The sequence below is a fragment of the Oryctolagus cuniculus genome, chromosome 14 (assembly GCF_964237555.1).
Source record: "Oryctolagus cuniculus chromosome 14, mOryCun1.1, whole genome shotgun sequence".
NCBI lineage: Eukaryota > Metazoa > Chordata > Mammalia > Lagomorpha > Leporidae > Oryctolagus > Oryctolagus cuniculus.
In genome coordinates, this window is record NC_091445.1 from 21,604,790 (window position 1) to 21,624,533 (window position 19,744).

General features: G+C 39.0%; 1 long non-coding RNA gene across 2 annotated transcripts in view; it reads left to right on the forward strand.

Moving 5' to 3' along the window:
- LOC127492777 (uncharacterized) overlaps positions 1-19,744 on the forward strand; it is a 125,761-nt gene that overhangs the window by 97,108 nt on the left and 8,909 nt on the right. For both annotated transcript variants that reach the window (XR_011381947.1, XR_011381948.1), the window contains exon 3: positions 18,966-19,671. This is a non-coding gene — a long non-coding RNA (uncharacterized lncRNA). Of the gene's footprint in view, positions 1-18,965; positions 19,672-19,744 lie in introns of those variants that run through there.

Consider the following 19,744-nt stretch of genomic DNA (forward strand, 5'->3'; position numbering starts at 1 on the left):
CAAAGTATAGTTTATGGATTACATTGGCTTTCCTTCCCCATAATTTCCCTCCCACTCGCACCCCTCCCATCTCCTGCTCCCTCTCTCATTCCATTCACATCAAGATTCATTTTCAATTCTCTTTATATACAGAAGATCGATTTAGTATATATTAAGTAAAGATTTCATCAGTTTGCACCCACACAGATACACAAAGTGTAAAATACTGTTTCAGTACTAGTTATAACTTTAATTCACATTGGACAAGACATTAAGGACAGATCCCACATGAGAAGTAAGTACACACTGACTCCTGTTGTTGACTTAACAAATTGACACTCTTGTTTATGGCGTCAGTAATCTCCCTAGGCTCTAGTCATGAGTTGCCAAGGCTATGGAAGCCTTTTGAGTTTGCCAACTTCGATCTTATTTAGACAAGGTCATAGTCTAAGTGGAAGTTCTCTCCTCCCTTCAGAGAAAGATACCTCCTTCCCCAAAGATATTTCTAATATACGCTTTGAACTTCCTGTGATCTTTTACTGGGAGGTTTTCTTCCTTTACCTTCTTTCATATTGATGGCCGTGTTTCTGTGTTTCTGTGTGTAACACATCTTTAATCATCTTTTGCAGGGCTGGACGAGAGGTGACAAATTCTTTCAATTTCTGTTTGCTATGAAAGGTCTTTATTTCACCTTCATTCACAAATGAGAACTTTGCAGGATATAATATTCTGGGCTGGCAGTTTTTCTCTCTTAGTACCTGGGCTATATCTCGCCATTCCCTCCTACCCTGTAGGGTTTCTGATGAGAATTCTGCTGTGAGTCTAATTTGAGATCCTCTGAGAGTAATCTGACGTTTCTCTCTTGCACATTTTAGGATCTTTTCTTTATATTTCACTGTGGTGAGCTTAATTACAACGTGTCGTGGTGAGGATCTCTTTTGGTCATGTTTATTGGGGGTTCTATGTGCTTCCTGTACTTGGATTTCTCTGTCCATCTCCAAACCTGGGAAATTTTCTGCTAGTATCTCACTAAAAAGGCCTTCTAATCCTTTCTCTCTCTCCATGCTTTCAGGAACTCCTAGAACTCGAATGTTGGTTTTTTTAATAGTATCCTGTAGATTCCCAACAATATTTTTTAGATTTCTAATTTCCTCTTCTGTTCTTCGGTTTGATTGTATGCTTTCCTGTGCTCTGTCTTCTAAGTCCGATATTCTCTCTTCTGCTTCACTGATTCTGTTTTAAGGCTCTCTAATGTGTTTTTCATTTGACCTATTGAATTCTTCATTTCATTTTGACTTCACAATTTCATGTTTTACTAGATTCTTCATTTCATTTTGATTCCTCCTTAAGATTTCATTTTTATGAGAGAGATTTTCTATCCTGTCCAGTAAGGATTTATGTAGTTCAAGAATTTGTTTTTGAGAACTTCTAAATGTTCTTATCATAAATTTTTTGAAATCTGTATCTTGTATTTCTTCTATCTCAGCATCTTCATAATCTTGAATTGGAGTGTCATGTTCATTTGGGGGAGTCATAATGTCTTCCTTGTTCTTGTTTCCTTGGTTTCTGTGTTTGTTGCTTGGTATTGTTGAGATATTCTTTGGTTTCTTCTTTTTTTCCTCACTGTGGTGGCTTTTCTCGTTATACTATCACTCTAGATTAAGTGGACTGTCTGCTTTTGGTGGATCTTTAGAGGCTTGTGTGGGTTTGGCCAGAGAGCTCTCTTCAATTCTTCAGTGTCAAGGGTGTGCCAAAGGTGACACAACCAGTTTCAGTGTGGCAATTATCTGTCTCTCTCTCTTTCTCTCTTTTATTCAGAAGGAAAGTAATTCCACACAGCTGAGCTATTCTCCTTGAAGGCAATCAGTATCTGAGCGCTGGCCCCTGTGAGTATAATATTTTTCTATTTTGTCCCAAGGACCACATAAATGATCTGTTCAGTCCTCACTGTAAGCTCAGATTCCCCTCAATCTCCCACTGGGTTGCCAAGGTTACTGAGTTTGTGGTGTCTCCCACCGAGTACTCACGTCTCATGCACTCCATGAGTTCTCTCACACACCCTCAGTTTTTTTTTTTTTTCACAGTCTCATTTCATAAGCTCCATACATTCACTAGGCCTTAATCTCCTGTTATTTCTCCCCACCAGAATAAGGTTTTTCTGCTTGGCTGAGGGTGGACGCATCCCTGAGGTGGCGTAGCTGTTATGTATGTCCAAAATGGCGCCTGTTCTTTGTCTTGCTTGCCTTTGTAAGGTGAGTGGAGAGAGAGAATTGTGTCTGTACCAGTCCCTTTTATTTATTTATTTTTCTCTCCTCTAGTTAGCCTGATGAACTTTCTCCCACAGGGCTTCAAGTCTCATTCCCTCTAGGCTCTTCCTGCCACTTTCCCGCCAGTGTCTTGGGCTACTGAGGTTTTGCCTCACCTCCCTTTCCAGTGCTGGTGCATAGACTCAGCAGCTGGGGTCCCAAGCCATGGGCACCTGTGCCCTCCACGTAGGTCCACCGTGTCCCACTGGTTCCAGAAGAGTTTCCTCAGCAGTTTTTTCCCTAACTCTTCCCTGAAACTACAATATCTCTGCTTTGACTAAACTATCTTTGCTGGACTATCAGTGCGCTTCCTCCCTATTCAGCCTTCTTGGAGGACTCACCCAGCTACCTTCCTTATCCAGAGTGTGGCATTACCTGTGGAGTCAAGGTGTCCCCAAGGAGGGGTGCTTTCTCTGGTCCTCTTCTGCCCAAACCTTCCCCACACATTTTTCGTTTGCTTCATTCAGCTGTTCATACAGCTGCACAGGACTTTTCTCTTAGGATTTCTGAATATAGGTTGGGCAAAAGCCACACTAGCTTCAACTCTCCTCTTATACGTTGACATCTTTGCCTCTGTTAAGTGAATTCTGGAGCAGTAAGGCTGGAATTCCACATTTCTCTTTCCTCTTGCTACCTCCTGATTCTTTCAGCTTGTTTCTGACAATGTCCTTTCTTGCTCTGTTGACTAGGAACTTCTCTGTGACCTACATTTTCTCCTTTTTATTCCATGAGCTTCTGTGAGCCCACTGTCAATTAGCTGGTTCAGTTGACCCACGGCTAATGCCTAATGACTGAATGGTGTACAGGGACATGATTTACAGGATTATGGACCACATACTGCTGTAATATTTCCAAAGCAATTGTCCCCATTATGCAAACCAAACTAACAAGTGGAGCCTGTGGAAAATCAGTATCAAATTTTGCTGATAATATTTTCAGGGATGTTGGAACTGGGTGAAATTTCTGAGGTGAGTTACCAATTATTATTATTATTTTTAAAGACTTATTTTATTTATTTGAAAGACAGAGTTACAGAAAGAGGTCAAGACACAGAGAGAGGTCTTCCATCTGCTGGTTCACTCCCCAGATGGCTGCAATGGGTGGAGCTGTACTCATCCGAAGCCAGGAGATAGAGCCTCTTCTGGGTCTCCCATGTGGTTGCAGGGGCCCAAGGACTTGGGCTATCTTCCACTGCTTTCCCAGGCCACAGCAGAGAGCTGGATCAGAAGTGGAGCAGCCAGGACTGGAACCGGTGCCCATATGGGATGCTGGAGGCTCAGGCCAGGGCTTTAACCCACTGTGCCACAGTGCCAACCCCTGAGTTACCAATTATTAAAAAGTTGCTGAAGAAAAGAAGTCAGGGAACATATAAGGGATAGGGTAATTAGATGAAATTCCAGCATTCTGCTGACTCCCTATATGCACAGGATAATTTTTAATACCTTATTTTATATAGTCCTTTCCATTAAGCTTGTAAGTTAGAGTTTTACAAAACCTCTTTTAAGTATGAAGTGCAAGAGAAGAGTTATAGCAAAATGTATCAATGACAGAATGTGCCCTACAAATGCCCATTTTGTGAGTCTTATACCTGTATTTATTCCACTGAATCCTTTTACAATTGCTTGAAACGACACTATAGACAGTTTGTAGTAGACTCCACTAGCACCAATGCAAAAAAATAGATAGGTTGTTATGCTCTCTATGAAAATTTTTCTAAGTTCTGCCTGTTCATACCTTTTTTTCTAATTAAAGTCTTGACAACAGACATGTAGGTAGGAAGACTTTGTAAATGCTGCAAACCTCAAGAAAAACAAAGTCTATAAGTGTGATAAAATTTCAAATTTGTGAAGGAGATATCTACAAATGTACATTGGTGTTTGGGGAGAAACAAAATGAAACATTTTTAGCAAAGGGAGCCTTGCATGCTTGAAAACATTTCGTTACAAAAACTTAAATTGGGCTCAACAATTCTTGAGACTTTGATCTAAATCAAAAGGTTTTTGGATAGCTTATGGATTTTCTCTTCCCTGAAACTGTTGGAAGCCACAGATTTGAAAAGAAATTTCACACAGATATGATTATCACAGTACTGATAAACTGTTATCTCTACAGAACAGCAGTAGGCAAGTCAATGTTTTGTAGGACCAGGTTTCTCTCCCTTAGAGTTACCAGAGGCTGGTAAAAGAAAGTTGACTTCAAGACATGGGGTATTATTGGTGTTAAATGTTTCATGAGTACCTCTCCCCAACATAAAATTCACCAAATCACTTAAATGCAAATAAAGTCATTCTCTACTGAGTGGCTTGGAAAGCAGAGGTTTTGCACTTTCTCTATTCTTTTTATTTTACCACGAAAAGATAGCAATGTCAACTAAAATGTCACCACCTGAAGCACTATTTTCCACATTTTCCAAATTGCACTTCTCAGTTAGACATTTAAAAGCACCCATTTTCCAAATCTTGTTTTTTATTTATTCAAAATTATGTAATGAATTATCATATATTATAAAATGTGCATGCGAATAGAAATTTAAAGCACAAATAAACATTAAATAATATGTTCAAATTAAAATTTCAAATATACAGCAAAATCCTTGCTTTTACTGAAAATACTGATATCATAATTAGCAGAATTAGAACCCATTTTATTCTTTTTGAAAAATTTGGATTAACACTTTGTGATCTAATTATTTGAAAGTCTGATTTCAGAAGTAATATTTAGTACTTGCTGTTTTTTTAAGATTTATTTATTTATTTGAAACTCAGAGTTACACAGAGGTAGGGGAGAGAGAAAGAGAGAGACAGAGAGAGAGAGAGAGAGAGGTCTTCCATCCATTGGTTCACTCCCCAGTTGCCTGCAACAGCCGGAGCTGTGCTAATCCAAAGCCAGGAGCCTGGAGCTTCTTCCAGGTCTCCCACATGGGTGCAGGGGCCCAAGGACTTGGGCCATCCTCTACTGCTTTCCCAGGCCACAGCAGAGAGCTGGATTGGAAGAGGAGCAGCTAGACTAGAACTGGCGCCCATAGGGGATGCTGGCACTTTAGGCCAGGGCGTTAACCTGCTGCGCCACAGCGCCAGCCCCTAGGACTTGTTGTTAATACTTGTAATAGCTGATGGATAACTCACAAATACAAGATCAAAATGGAAATAGATGTACAATTGGCTGTGTTTATGAATTATAGATTTCATGAAGCATTTTATCTATAATTTTGTGAATTTTTAATTTTAAAGTACTCATCATTTGCATATTTCTTGCTATAAATATATTTGGCATGCCAATTAAAATATATTCTATATTAGAATAAAATAGTTATAAAATTTCTCAGCCTTTTATATGCAACATTTCAAAATACATTAAAAAGTGTTTCAAAAGTTTTGGAGTGTGAAGATGTGAGCATTTTGCTTGAAGTACACATTCATCACTTTTAGCAAGAAAACTGCATAAAAATGGAAACATTTTCAAGTATTTGTTTTCAAAATGTGCCATTTCACTTTGAAAGCAAGTTGATTTCGCACTTCTTAAAAACACCAGATTTTTCATAAAAAGTCCTATTAAAATATGTTTACTTTGTCAAAAATATTTGTTAGATATGGATTACTTTATCCTACAAAGATGGACAATTTTGGAACTCTTGTTTTTCTCTAAAAGAACAATGCTTCACTCATATTTAAATAGAAAAATCTTAAGTGCTTGTCTTGAGCTAACCATTGAATCTGATGTGGTAGAAAAAAATTTCTCATTCCACACAGAATACTATGCATATTCTATTAATATTCTTGTGCAATAACTCAATGGTATTCCAAAGCAATTAACTTCAGTGGATCACAAAGCTGCCAGTCAAGGAATGTGGGAGGGTGAGACCATCAGACCATCTCTGATGTAGCCTTCATTCCTTCTACTTACATCAGCAGGGTGCCTGGACCAGCCTGTGTGTTACATAGGAATAAAATTATTTTTCTTAAAAAAAATACTTAATTGAAAAATTCAAATCCCAATGGTTTATTATAAACTCTGGCGATCACAGAGCTAAAGTTGTGATTCTCACATTTTAGGGGGTACAGGAATAATCTGAAAAAAAAAAAAACATTAAAATTCAGATCTGTAGTCCCCCAACCAAAAAGATCTTTCACAGGTCTAAAGTGTAACTTGGAAATCTATCATTTCATCAAACATCTTAAATATCACAATTGTAGTTTCTTAGCAAACATTTTGAGAAATCTGTATTAAAGGAACTAGAAGAATGTTTCATATTTTCCTCAAGGTTTAAATTCATACACCAGTGATCAGTGTGAGACTTTGCCCACACACTGAAGAAATGAAATGCAGCAAATGGCTCTTCAATGCATTTAAAGAGCTATGATTAATAGGTAGACAAGATTACTAACATGGGCCCACTTAATCTGTATATATTAGTTAATGAATTATGTCCCTGTTGCCAGGTAAGGACTCCATGCTGCGATCTCTTTAGATTAAGTGTACTTGAGCTGTAATCACATATTCTGGGTGAGATATCTGTGAATTCTTCCCGTTTGTTTACAAGTCTTCATGATCACTTCTGTCTTGCAGTTCCCACATTTCCAGTGTCTGTTCTCCTCCCTTAGTTTCGTGTTTACCACAGGGAATCAATCACTGTTTGTGTTCCTCAGTGTATTTGGATGTCAGACAGCCCTGCTCTTCAGTGTTGTCTGTCCATCTTGATCCTGAGATTTTCTCGTTGGCCAACTTTGCCCATGAGCTCTGTCTCAGTGTTCCATCTTACTCTAAAATCCTCTTCTTCCTTTTTTTTTTTTTTTTTGTAAAATTTTACTTATTTGAAAAGCAGAGAGAAAGGGAGAGACGAAAGAGAGTTCTTTTATCTGTTAGTCACTCCCCGGATGCTTGCAACTGCAAAGACTGGACCAGGCCAAAGACAAGAGCACAGAACTGAATCTAGTGTTCCACTTGGGTGGCAGGGACCAGGCAAATGAGCCATTACCTGCGTCCAAGCATGTGCATTACGGGAAGCTGGAATCAGAAGTGAAGTGGGGACTCTATTGCAGGTTCTCCATTATGGGAAAACCTCTGTGTCAAACCCTTGCCTATAAAATCCATTCCTTACTGCTGTGCGTGGTAATTTACTGCTCTACCTGCTAGTTGTTTCCATCTCCAGTTATAATTCAGGGTGATTTTATGTAATGAACCAGTAGCCATGCTTACAGGACTTACAGAGACTTTGACATTTCTTTCTTCTTTTTCTTTCTCCATTGTCTCTGCAAATGGAAGGGAAAAAGACATAGATTCAGTTTTGCACTCATCTGGATTGTGTCACTGGCTTTGGAAAGTAGAAATAGCTACAGCCATTTTTTTTAGAGTGAGATAAAATTCACATAACATAAAATTATGCCATTTAAAAGGTACAGTCTGGTAGCCTTTAGTACGTTCATAATGTGCAACTAGCACCTCTATATAGTTTGAAAACATTCCCAGTGCTGTCAGCATTGTGGCATAGTTGGTAAAGCTGCTGTGTGTAATGCCGGGAATCTATGTGGGCACAGATTGGTGTCTTAGATGCTCAATTTCTGATCCAGCTCCCTGCTAATGACCTGAGAAAGCAGTGGAGGATGTTCCAAGTGTTTTTAGCCTCTGCCATCCATGTGGGAGACCCAGATGAAGCTCCTGGCTTTGGCCTGGCCCAGGGCTGGCCTTTGTGGCAATCTTGGGAGTGAACCATGGGTGGGAGATCTTGCTCTGTCTCTCTCCCTCTCTCTGTAACTCTGACTTTAAATAAGTAAGTAAATCTTAATAAAAAAGAAAAATCTCTAGAATGCAGCTACTCCCTATTTCATCTTCTTTACAGCTCCTGTGATCAATTTGAGTTCTCTCTGAACAGTTTTACCTATTCTACATATTTCATATAAATGGACTCATGGGATATGTGGTTCTTTGTTACTAGCTTGTTTCATTTAGCTTGAGGTGTTCAAAGTTCACCCACATCCTAACATGTGTCAGTACTTCATTCCTTTATATGGCTGAATAATTATCTATATTTATCTGTCTATGTATCTATCCATCTATCTTCTTGATTTGTTTATCTGTTCCTCTATTAAAGGATACTTGAGTTGTTTCCATTTTTTGGATATTTTTAATTTGACCAATATGAACATTCATAAACAACTATTTATTTGAATACAGCTTTAGTTTTAAAAAATTTTTCATTCCTAAACACTAAGCTCCCTTTTGTATCTTTAATAAAGTATATTGGAGTGCTTGATAGAGTACTGCAGTGGTCTGACCTATATTGGAGTATGTTGTAGAGTACTGCAGCGGTCTGACATGTATTGGAGTACTTGATAGAGTACTGCAGAGCTCTGACATGTATTGGAGTACTCGGTAGAGTACTGCAGCGGTCTGACGTGTATTGGAGTACTTGCTGGAGTACTGCAGTGGTCTGACATGTATTGGAGTACTCGATAGAGTACTGCAGTGGTCTGACATGTATTGGAGTACTTGGTAGAGTACTGCAGTGGTCTTACCTATATTGGAGTATTTGGATTTTATAATGGTCACTGTTTTGTTTTCTTTTGAGGTTGTCACATTCTACTTTAGCCCCTGGTGCTGTTTTCCTGACAAGGGAATGGAAAACTGGTTGTGGCCACTGCTTTGGGTCCTGGATTAATTCGCCCCTCATTGTAGAAGTGGGAATGTCTATTGTATCACTGCCTAAGAATAGGCAGTGTGTAGTCAATGCACAGCATGACGATTTGAAGGAAAATGCCAGGGAATACTAGGCCATGAATGGTGAACCAAAGGGGGGTATTACATTAGAGCCTGTTTCTGGGCTTTAGTGGATGTGATTTGAGAAAAAGACATTTCTGTCACATTCCTATGTTCTTTTAGTACAAATGTTATGTCCCTGTGCAGCTTGACTTGTGTTTCTAAGTTAGTATTTATCAACTAGAGATTTAGTGTTAGGTCTTTTTACCCCTTGAATCAGCATCAAAAGACCACTATCATCACTTTTGTTAGCCAACAGCCATAATGATAAACAGGATTTCAGTTTTAACATGAGATTTCTTCTGCCCTACACTGGATGTGTAGAGAGATTAAAGTAAAAAAATTTCTGGGGCCAGCATTGTGGTGCAGCAGGAGTGGGTAGATTGCTGCCTGTGATGCTGGCATCCCATATGAGCACCAGTTTGAGACTTGGCTGCTCCACTTCCAATCCAGCTCCCTGCTAATGCACCTAGGAAATCAGCAAAAGATGGCCCAAGTACTTGGGTCCATGCACCCACACTGGGGACCACACTGGGGACCTGTGTGGATTTCCAAGCCCTTGGCTTTGGCCTGGCCCAGCCCTGCTCTTGTAGGCATTTGGGGAATGAACCAATAGATGAAAGATATCTTTCTCTCTCTGTGTGTCTCTCTGTCTCTGTTTAATGCTGCCTTTAAAATAAATAAAATGAAGCTTAAAAAAGTAAGAAAACATTTAAAGAAGAGAGTATGATCAACACTCAGTTACAAATATTCACTGCTGTCTACAAATCTATATGCACATGTGTATTTTTTTTAACCCAGCAGTCAATTCCTCCTAAAGCTCTAGGCAATTGTAAAATCAGTGTGGGTGCTTAGACATTTAAGGAAGATTAGAGTCAGTAATTTTTTTTAAAGAAGCTAAAATTAATTCTATGTCGTCATTTCTTATTTGGGAACAAAGATCATACACAATGACCATTAGACTTTTATTTGCAAGGAGGCAAAATTAAAGAGACTGCATTATTAAAGGCAGAATGTTGCATGTGGTGAGGATTAAGAATATAACCAGATTGCTTCTTTGGTTTGCAAATATTTTTTACTTTCCTACAGAACAACTCTACTGGGATATAATTTACATATAGTAAAATTAAGGAGTCTTAACGAGTCTAATTCAAGCATTTTTGGTTATGTGTTGTGCAAGTATCAGTACAGTACAGTTTTAGAGCATTTCCACCATATTAAAATATTCCTTGAGTCCACTGTCAGTCTATCCTCACTGCTACCCTCTAACTGATAATTGGTGTGCTTTTTGTCTCTATTGGTTTGCTTGCCTGGAAACGGCACAGAAATCTACTCATGTAAAATGAAGAGTTTTGCATCTGGTTGCTTGTATTGAGCTTAATGGCTTTGAGATTACTCTGTGTTGTATCACATATCTGTATTTTGTTCCTTTTGATAATAATATTTACATTGTATGGATATAGTGCTTTTTGTTTATCTAATGATGAATATTTGAGATGCTTCCATCTTTTGGCTATTGTGAATAAAACTGTTGTGAGTGTTTTCATGCAAAGCTTTGTGCTGACATAGTTTCTTTTGGGTAAATAATTTATTTCTTTTTTTTAAAAATAATTTCTTTTGGGTAAATACTTAAGAATGAAGTTGCAGTGTCAAATGTAAATTAATTTTAACTTTTCAAGACATTGCCAAATGGTGTTCCAATTTTCTAGACAAAATATTCTACCCTTTTCTCTTTAAAAAGATTTATTTATTTGAAAAGTAAAGTTACAGAGGGGGAGAAGGAGAGAGAGAGAGAGAGAGAGAGAGAGAGAGAGAGAGACTGAGAGATCTTCTATCCGCTGGTTCACTCCCCAAATGGCAGCAGTGGCTGGACTGGGAGAGGCCAAAGCCAAGAGTCAAGAGCCAGGAGCTTCTTCCAGTTCTCTCACATGGGTGCAAGGGCCCAAGCACTTGCCCTATCTTCCACTGCTTTCCCAGTTACAATAGCAGGGAGCTGGAGCAGAAGTAGAACAACCAGGACTTGAACTCACATCAGTATGGGATCCTGGCATTACAGATGGAGGCTTAACTCACTGTGCCATAGCACTGGCCTCAATATTATACCATTTTCTGTTGCCATCAACAAGTTATGAAATTTCAAGTTTCTTTCCATCTGCACCAATACTATTTGTATTTTTGAAATAATCATTTTAGTACTTGTGATGTGGTATCACATCAGATTTCAGTGGGTTTTCCTAAAGACAAATGATGTTCAATGTCTCTTTATGTGCTTAGTAGCCATTCTTCTCTGGTGAAATGTGTATTCAAATATTTTGTTAGTTTCCAATTGGGTAGTTAGTCTTATTGGATTTTAAAAGTATTTTATATATTTAGGATACAAATCCCTTGTTGGGTATCTAGTTTGAAAATTTTCTCCCAGGCTTATCTTTTCTTTTCTTTTCTAAATCAAAGCATACATTTAAATGTATTTATTTAATTATTCAGTCATTGAGAAAGAGAGAGAAAAAAACAGACAGAAAAGCACCCATCTACTGGTTCACTTTCCAAATGCCCACAACAGCTGGGACTGAGCCAGAACAAAGCCAAGAGCCAGGAAATCCATCTGGGTCTCCCAGTTGGGTGGCAGGGAAATCTGATGGGCGCTCATTTTAGGAAGTACAATCGGGTCTCCTCAGAACGAGGGAGGCACCTTCTTTCTCTTGCTCCTTTTTTTATTTGTTCTTTTTTTTTTTTTTTTTTTTAAGGGAAAGAGTTTATTGGGGGAAACGCGACAGACTGGAGGGAAGGGGCGAAAAAGGAAAAGGCAGAAGGGGAGCGTAAGAGAGAGAGATCAGGAGACAGAGAGGAAGAGAGAGAGAGTGTGAGCGCGAGCACCACGTGTTCAGGAACAGGTCCTTTTAAAACCTTGCGGGGGGCGGGCAGGGAAGTGGAACAGCGAATCCCATTAGGATGGGGGTGGGGCTGACACTGGTGGTTGGGCCGTGTGGCCACCTGGCTTCCAGCCATAGGGGAGGGGGCATGCTAGAGCCTAGGATGTAAATCAGGGTGTAGATAGTGCCATAGATAAGACTGCCCCATTTTACTAACACTCCCCCCTTTTGTTTTTTATAAAGCAGGAGTTGTATGGGGTTACATTAGTCCCAAAAGTCCAGGACGGGTAGAGGGATGATGGTCTTTAGTGCTACTTCCTGCTGACATTGGGCGATAAGGCACTCTTCGCTGGCATGGGGCGATGTGTCAAGCTGCTGTCTCCTGGGTGGGGAGCCGAGTATATCCCTGTAGCAGCATTTGATTGACTGCCTGGTTGCTGAATTTTCAGTTGTTCTATTAAATGCAGGTCCACAAAGTTTCTTCTGTGGCCAAAATGTCCTTTCTCTTTAAAGTACAGGAAACCAGGTCTGTTAAAGCATTTTCCATGGGTCTTGAGTGTTCTTTATTTGTTACTGCTTTGTGGTCACTTTCTAGACTTCCAGATTATCCAGCTGGTGTTCATTTTCTTAAGTGCCTTGGATTTGTGTACTTTCCTGATTTCATCAGCTACAAAACATTGGTTCAAATAACTCTTTTCTTGTCCTGTTCCCATGGTTTTACACTTACGTCAGCCCCATTCGCAATCAAGTGAATTGATCACAATGTTTGAAAATTTTAAGATCATGCATCTTAACTGGTTTTCAGTTGTTAAAACTGTGTTATTTTAGGTGATTGCTAACACTAAAGAAGAATTCATGTGACTACATGTTTCAAAGTGAGTGGGCCCATATCTTATTTTTCACATTGATTGAACTTCTTAACTTCCATCCAAGATACAGAGTCTAGATGGTCCTCGGCATTATAACACGATATATGGTGACTGTTATTTTGACTGGAGCATAACTTGGGCATTAGGTGAAAGATACTTTTCTTGCAAATGCAAAGTTCTGATCTCCAGTTTAAGCCCTTACTTGCACTGAAAAGTTTCTATAAACTTTCATAATGGACCATTTTTACCTTTGTCCTTCTAGATCTGCTTTCTACCCTTTTTCCTCTTGCTTTGTTCCCAGAGAGCTCATTTATATGGCCTGTATAAACAATTTCCTTGCTTTCTGGATTTTATCTAATTTTGAAAATTCTTAATAAGTTTTTTTATTTGCTTGAAGGGGGGGGGAGAGAGGAAATGAGAGACAGAAAGAGGTTTCTCATCTACTAATTTGTTCTTGAAATGCCCACACAGCTGGAGTTGAGACTAGTTGAAGCCAGGATCTGGAAGCACAATCCAAGTCTCAGATGGTGGGAAGAACCAACTACTTCAGCCATCATTATGGCTTTCCAAGGTGTGCATTAGCAGGAAGCTGGAACTGGGAGCCAAGCTGGGATGAATTCAGGCATTTCTAAGTCTTTAAGCAATACCTTAACCACTGTGCCAAATTGAACCCTGTTCCCTGGATTCTCCTGTGTATTTGAAATTATGTCATACTATTTATATAGAGTGATCTATTGTATCCTGTCCTTGGACTTGCATGGCTTTAGCTCATCAGAGAATGTGTCAGTGATTTCTGGTTGGATATTATTTTACTTGAATGTATAAAGAAGACCCTTCCTGCCTCATTTTTAGCAAGGCATCAATAAAGTCTATTTCAGCTGTGAAGGTGAATGGGGACTAGATCCTTACATTCAGAAGTTGCATAAAAATAAAAACTATGCAGGAATGCATTGGTGGATCCTGAACGCCTTGGCTAGATCAAAAATACCAAGAGTCCCAAGAATATTGAAGCATGCTTTATGGAAAGTTTTCTTTTAGAGAGCTGTTGTCATTCTGTGAATCTCAACTACATGTCAGACAGCAGTGGGGAGTGAGAGTTAGTGGTACTATCTGACTCAGAACTGATAGAGCTAAGGCAGTCTATGAATGAAGGGTGGAAGTTGGATTTTTATCACAAACTTTAATAGAATACAGGAATTTTGAGTATTTTCTGTGGACTGGTGGCAGGTCCTATAAGAGAGAGCATGCCAGAATATATTTTACTTTTGGTCTTCTCCAAAAGAGAGAATAATGGGATCTAATGGTGAAAGTCCATATAGAATGACAACCAGATAACTAGTAGAGGCCAGTGGAGGAACAGAATACTGCATACTCCCATGGGATCTGAAGTCAGGAGGGCCCAAAGGAGGAACCTCTGGTGGGCTCAAGGGTCCACTCCGAGGAGAAGGAATTAACCTGAAACATTTACGTTTGTGCTGCGCCTTAGAATTATTACATTTTAAGTTGTTCCATGGACATTTAATATTCTCTGTAGGATATAAAGTTGGGAATAAGACCGTAACCTTATGCACTGTTATGGATTGCTTTATGTCATTTATTTTTATTTACTTGGATTGATATAAAATTATATATTGTTGCCTTCCATTAAAATTGTGTTTCTTTTTAGATATAATTGCACATGATGGACTTTGTTGCTTTCATGTGACTTTGTGCTAGAACTGCTGTAGTTTAATTATGGAAGCCACTAAGATCTCAATAGATAACTGGTATAGGATACCAAAAGTTCATTTATAAAAATGAAAAAACAAATGGTACAAGGCAAAAAGTGTTATATCTGACTACCAACCAAAAAATGACTTGTTGAAGTGTTTATTTAAAAATATCCATTCAACAAATATTGACTGACCACATGTTTTTGTGCAAACCACTGTGCTAGCTATTGAAAATACATAGTGATATCAAATAAGCCCCTTGTTCTCTTTGTGCAGTTATAGAAGTTTAAAAAATCTTAATGCCGGTTTAGCTTTGTAGTGTAGCAGAATAATCCGCTGCATAAGATGCTCACATACCATACTGGACTGCTGGTTCAAGTTCTGGCTAATCCAGCTTGCTGCTAATACAGCTGAAAAGCAGCAGATGCTGGCTTAAGCACTAAAATTCCTGTTACCCATGTGGGAGACCAGGATGGACTTCTTGGTTCCTAGTTTCAGCCTGGCCCAACACAAGCATTTAGGGAGTAAAATAGTGGATGAAAGACCTCTCTCTCTCTCTCTCTTGTTTTCTCTCTCTCTCTCACACTCTACCTTTCAAATAAATAAATGAAGCTTTTAAAAAAAGCTTTATGCTTGCAAGAATGCATTGGGAAGCATTTTTGCAAATCAGTTATCTCCTGATGGCATTTCTTAGAAAAACTTTCTATACAAAGACCTAAAACATTTGTATCTTTTGATCCAATTATTGTATATCTAAGGGTGTTTGTTGGGAAGAGAATAAAAAACAGAGTTAAAAGAGTGAAGAAACACTTTCATCAGAGCATTAGGTTTTAACTCAAATGTCCAGCTATTATGTTATGGAATGCAATGATTTTTGAAGTGTCTATGATGAGTTGCTAAGTTAAAAGTTAAATAAGAAATTGCATATGTAATTTCAACTATATGTCTGAAAAAAGATAGGAAGAAAATAAATAAATTAAAATGTTGAAATTGGGGCCAGCATTGTGGCATAGAGGCTAAAGCTGCCACCTGCAATGCCAGCATCCCATATGGGCACTGGTTCATGTCCTGGCTGCTCCACTTCCCATACAGCTCCCTGCTGAAAGCCTGGGGAAAGCACAGAAGGTGGCCCAAGCGTTTGGAGCCCTGTGACAATGGGGGGAAACCCAGATGGAGCTCTTGGCTCCTGGCCTCGACCTGGCCCAGCTCTGGCCATTGTGGCCTTCTGGAGTGAACCAGCAGTTGGAAGATCTCTCTCTCTCTCTCTCTCTCTCTCTCTTTCTTTTTCTCTCTCTCAACTCTGCCTTTCAAATAAATAAAAACTAACATTTTTTAAAAAGATGGTATTTTCAACAAATGATTGTGGAATAACTGGATATCCACATGTAAAATCTAGACACAGATCTCACATCCTCCACAAAAATTTACTAAAAATAAATAACAAAACACAAAACAGTCTCCCTCCTAAAAGACATCATGGGAAAAAATCCTCATAACTTTGGATTTGGCAAACACTTTTTACTTATTTCTATTTTTATTTTTCAGTAGAACTTTTAAAGAAGCCATTACTTTTTTGATCTTTTTTAAAACATTAAAGATTTATTTATATAAAGGGAATATATTTTATATATACAGTTTTAAGAACCTAATGATACTTCTCTTCCTCTATCACTCCTACCTTCTCTCCTCCTCCCTTTCTTATTTTTCTTTTAATTTTTGTGATTACTTTAATTTACTTTACAATCAAAAGCTTAATCTCCACTAAATAAAGAATTCAACATGTAGTAAATAGAAAAACCACTGTTTCTCAGGAGCATAGATAAGGGCTATAAATAATAATCAAATCTCCAGGTTGGCAATAATTTTAAAAATCATAACACTAAAGGCACAATCTATAATTCCAACTCATCAACATTAAAAATTTCCCCTCTGTTAAAAACACTGTCAAGAAAATACAAAGATGAGCCACAGTCTTAGTGGAAATTTACCAAAGACATTTGATAAAGGATTACTATCCAAAATATACAAAGAACTCTTAACAATAAGAAAGCAATAAAAGCAGAAATGGGCTGAAGACATTAAAAGACACCTCACTAAAGAAGATATACAGATGGCAAATAAACATATGAAAAGATTCTCCATATCTCATGTCATCAGTAGAATTAAATTTTAAGCATATCCATACATATATACATATGTATGTATGCATCATCTCATATATATCACTACACATCTATGAGAATGGCCAAAATTTAAACACCGACAGCACCAAATGCTGGCAAGACTGTGGAGCAACAGAAACTCTCATTCATTATTGGTTGGAATTCCATATATCACAGCCACTGGAAGACCATTTTATAGCTTCTTACAAAACCAAGCGTACTGTTACCATAATATCCAGTGGTTGCATTCCTAGTATTTGCCCGAAGGAATTAAGAACTTGTGTCTACACATGGATGTTCATAGTGGATTTATTCATAGTTTCCCAAATGTGGAAGTAGCCAACTTTTTCTTCAGCAGGTGAGATAAAGTGTGGCATGTTTATACAAAGAAGCGTTATGCAGTGCTAAAAAGAAATGAACTATTAAGCCATGGAAATACTCAGAGGAAATGCAAAAGCTTATTACTAAGTGAAACAAGCTAGTTTAAAAAAGGCTACATAAATATTGGAATATGAAGATTCTGGAAAGGCAAAACCATGGAAACAGTAAAAGGATCAGTAATTTCTAGAGCTTTGGAGGGGAGGAGTGAAGGACAGGCATAGCACAAAGGATTTTAAGACAGTGAAACTACTTGGTACGATGCGATAATGGTGGGTACATGTCACTGTAAGTTTGGCTGCATAGATGTGTGATAATATCAGGAGTGAACCTTGAATGGTTCATTACCACTTCGAGTGTATCAGTGTGGTTCATCAATTATCGGATTGTATCATTCTGTAGGGGGGATATTGATAATGGAGGAGTCTGCGCATGTGTAGGGGGCAGGGAGTATAGGGAAAATCTCTTTGACTCCTGCTTAATTTTGCTGGAACCTAAAACTGCTCCAAAAAAATATAAAGTCTATAAAATACATGTTTAGTTAAGAGCCTCTAGCAGAAATAAGTCTGGTTTTGCTACTTTTTATTAATCTGTAGAACTTGCCCTTAGCCCTAACTATTGTCAGATCTCTCTAAAATGGAGAGAACTTTATACAAATTTGTCCTTACTTTTGAGGTCAAGTGATTTACTTTTGCATAAAACAAAGTTTTATTAAAAACTTCATTACATGAGTATTATGGGAAGCAATTTTAAATCCACTCTCCCCTTCTTTAATGAACATCTTTTTTTGGTTTAAGGTAGATAAAATAATTCATAAATCTATTAACCATGTACAAATCAACTGCAGTGTATTTGGCTAAGTTATAAACTTGGGTTCACTAGAACCTTTCTGAGTTGGGAGGTCCCCACTCTTCTCTCCATTTGAAATACGCTCTGTGACTATGATCATATCTTGTCTGGGCCAGGTGGGAGCACCACAGCTTGGTGATTTAGTGGTGATTTAGTAAATTAGTCAAGTCTGTCTCTCCTCACAATGAATCTAAGTCAGAAGTTTTGATGTTTTCTTCCTAGACTCCAATGGATCACCTTATATCTTTTTTTTTTTTTTTTTTTGACAGGCAGAGTGGATAGTGAGAGAGAGAGACAGAGAGAAAGGTCTTCCTTTTTGCCATTGGTTCACCCTCCAATGGCCGCCATGGCTGGCGCGCTGCGGCCAGCGCACCACCCTGATCCGAAGGCAGGAGCCAGGTGCTTCTCCTGGTTTCCCATGGGGTGCAGGGTCCAAGCACTTGGGCCATCCTCCACTGCCTTCTTGGGCCACAGCAGAGAGCTGGCCCGGAAGAGGGGCAACCGGGAAAGAATCCAGCGCCCCAGCCGGGACTAGAATCCGGTGTGACGGCACCACTAGGTGGAGGATTAGCCTATTGAGCCGTGGCGCCAGCCCATCTTATATCTTAACAAGAACAAATGCAGAGAAAACAGGCAGCAAATGTGGTTGAGAGATCAGGTAAAATGAGAATGGAGAACGGTTTTAGAATTCTGCAAAAGTGGAGATTTTGGTGACCTTGTCAATGTCATTCGATGGAGTGAGGAGACAAAACAGAGTAGAAGAAAGAGTGAGATGAAGAATAAAAGATTAATCTTAAGGGGAAGATTCTCTGTGAAGAGAAAGTAAATAAATATACCATCATTAGATGGTGTATGAGAAGGTCAAGGATTCTGTTTCATTCATAATTATTTATTTGAGAGGCAGATGGGGGAGGGTGACAAGATTGAGACTGAAGGAGAAAGGGCTCTCATCTGTTGGTTCACTCCCCAAATGTCCACAAGAGCCAGGGCTGGGTTGTATCTGTGTGGGGAGGTGGGAACTCTGTACAGGTTTCCCACGTGAGTGGCAGGAACTCAGTTACTTGAACCATCACTACTCTCTCCCCAGGTCTGCATCAGCAGGAAGCTGGAGTCGGGAATCAGAGCCAATTATCAAATTCAGACACTCCACTGTGGGACAGGCATCTTGATACCTGAGCTAAGTGCTGAACCTTTCATTTTACTTGTAAAGGATGTGCGAGATGTACGTGTTATATTAGGATGCATGTATCCTCTATCTTCTATCTTTGTAACCTATCTGAAAAGCAGTTTAGCTTGCAATTGATCCTTTCTGCTTCTTGTGTCATGGCGTTACTGAGAGGACCGGAGTAGATAGACACAATCTTCTAAGAGATCAATTTCATGTTTTCATTTTTCTTTATATACTTGTAACTATGTAAATACTTATTTTTGATATTTTCGTTGGAATGGTTTCATCCATTCTCAGGGCCAAGGGCAACCTGGAAAATAAGCACCTGTGCCAATAGCCTGGATATTACCACAACAGTGGCATGAATGCAGAGATACGCCAATGCTGTTGCTGAACTGCTGCTAGAAATAGTGTACAGTGGCAGACCTTCTTCCATGGTAAAGTAGCAATGCAAACTAGCCCTGTCCATGGGCAGCAGGCTTGGGCCATTTTGCAGCAAAGGGCAGTGAACCTGACAGAAGGTGGTGCTATGCAAAGCAGAGAGAAGTCATCTGAGAGTCTCATCTAAGGAGATGGCAGACTGTAACAACAGCTGTTTCTCCTGTGTTCTAGCTGCAGAATTCAGGTCTGTGCTTCATTTATTACTCTAATCGGTCCAAAGTGTGCATCGATACTCAAGCAGACTCCATTTAGCCATT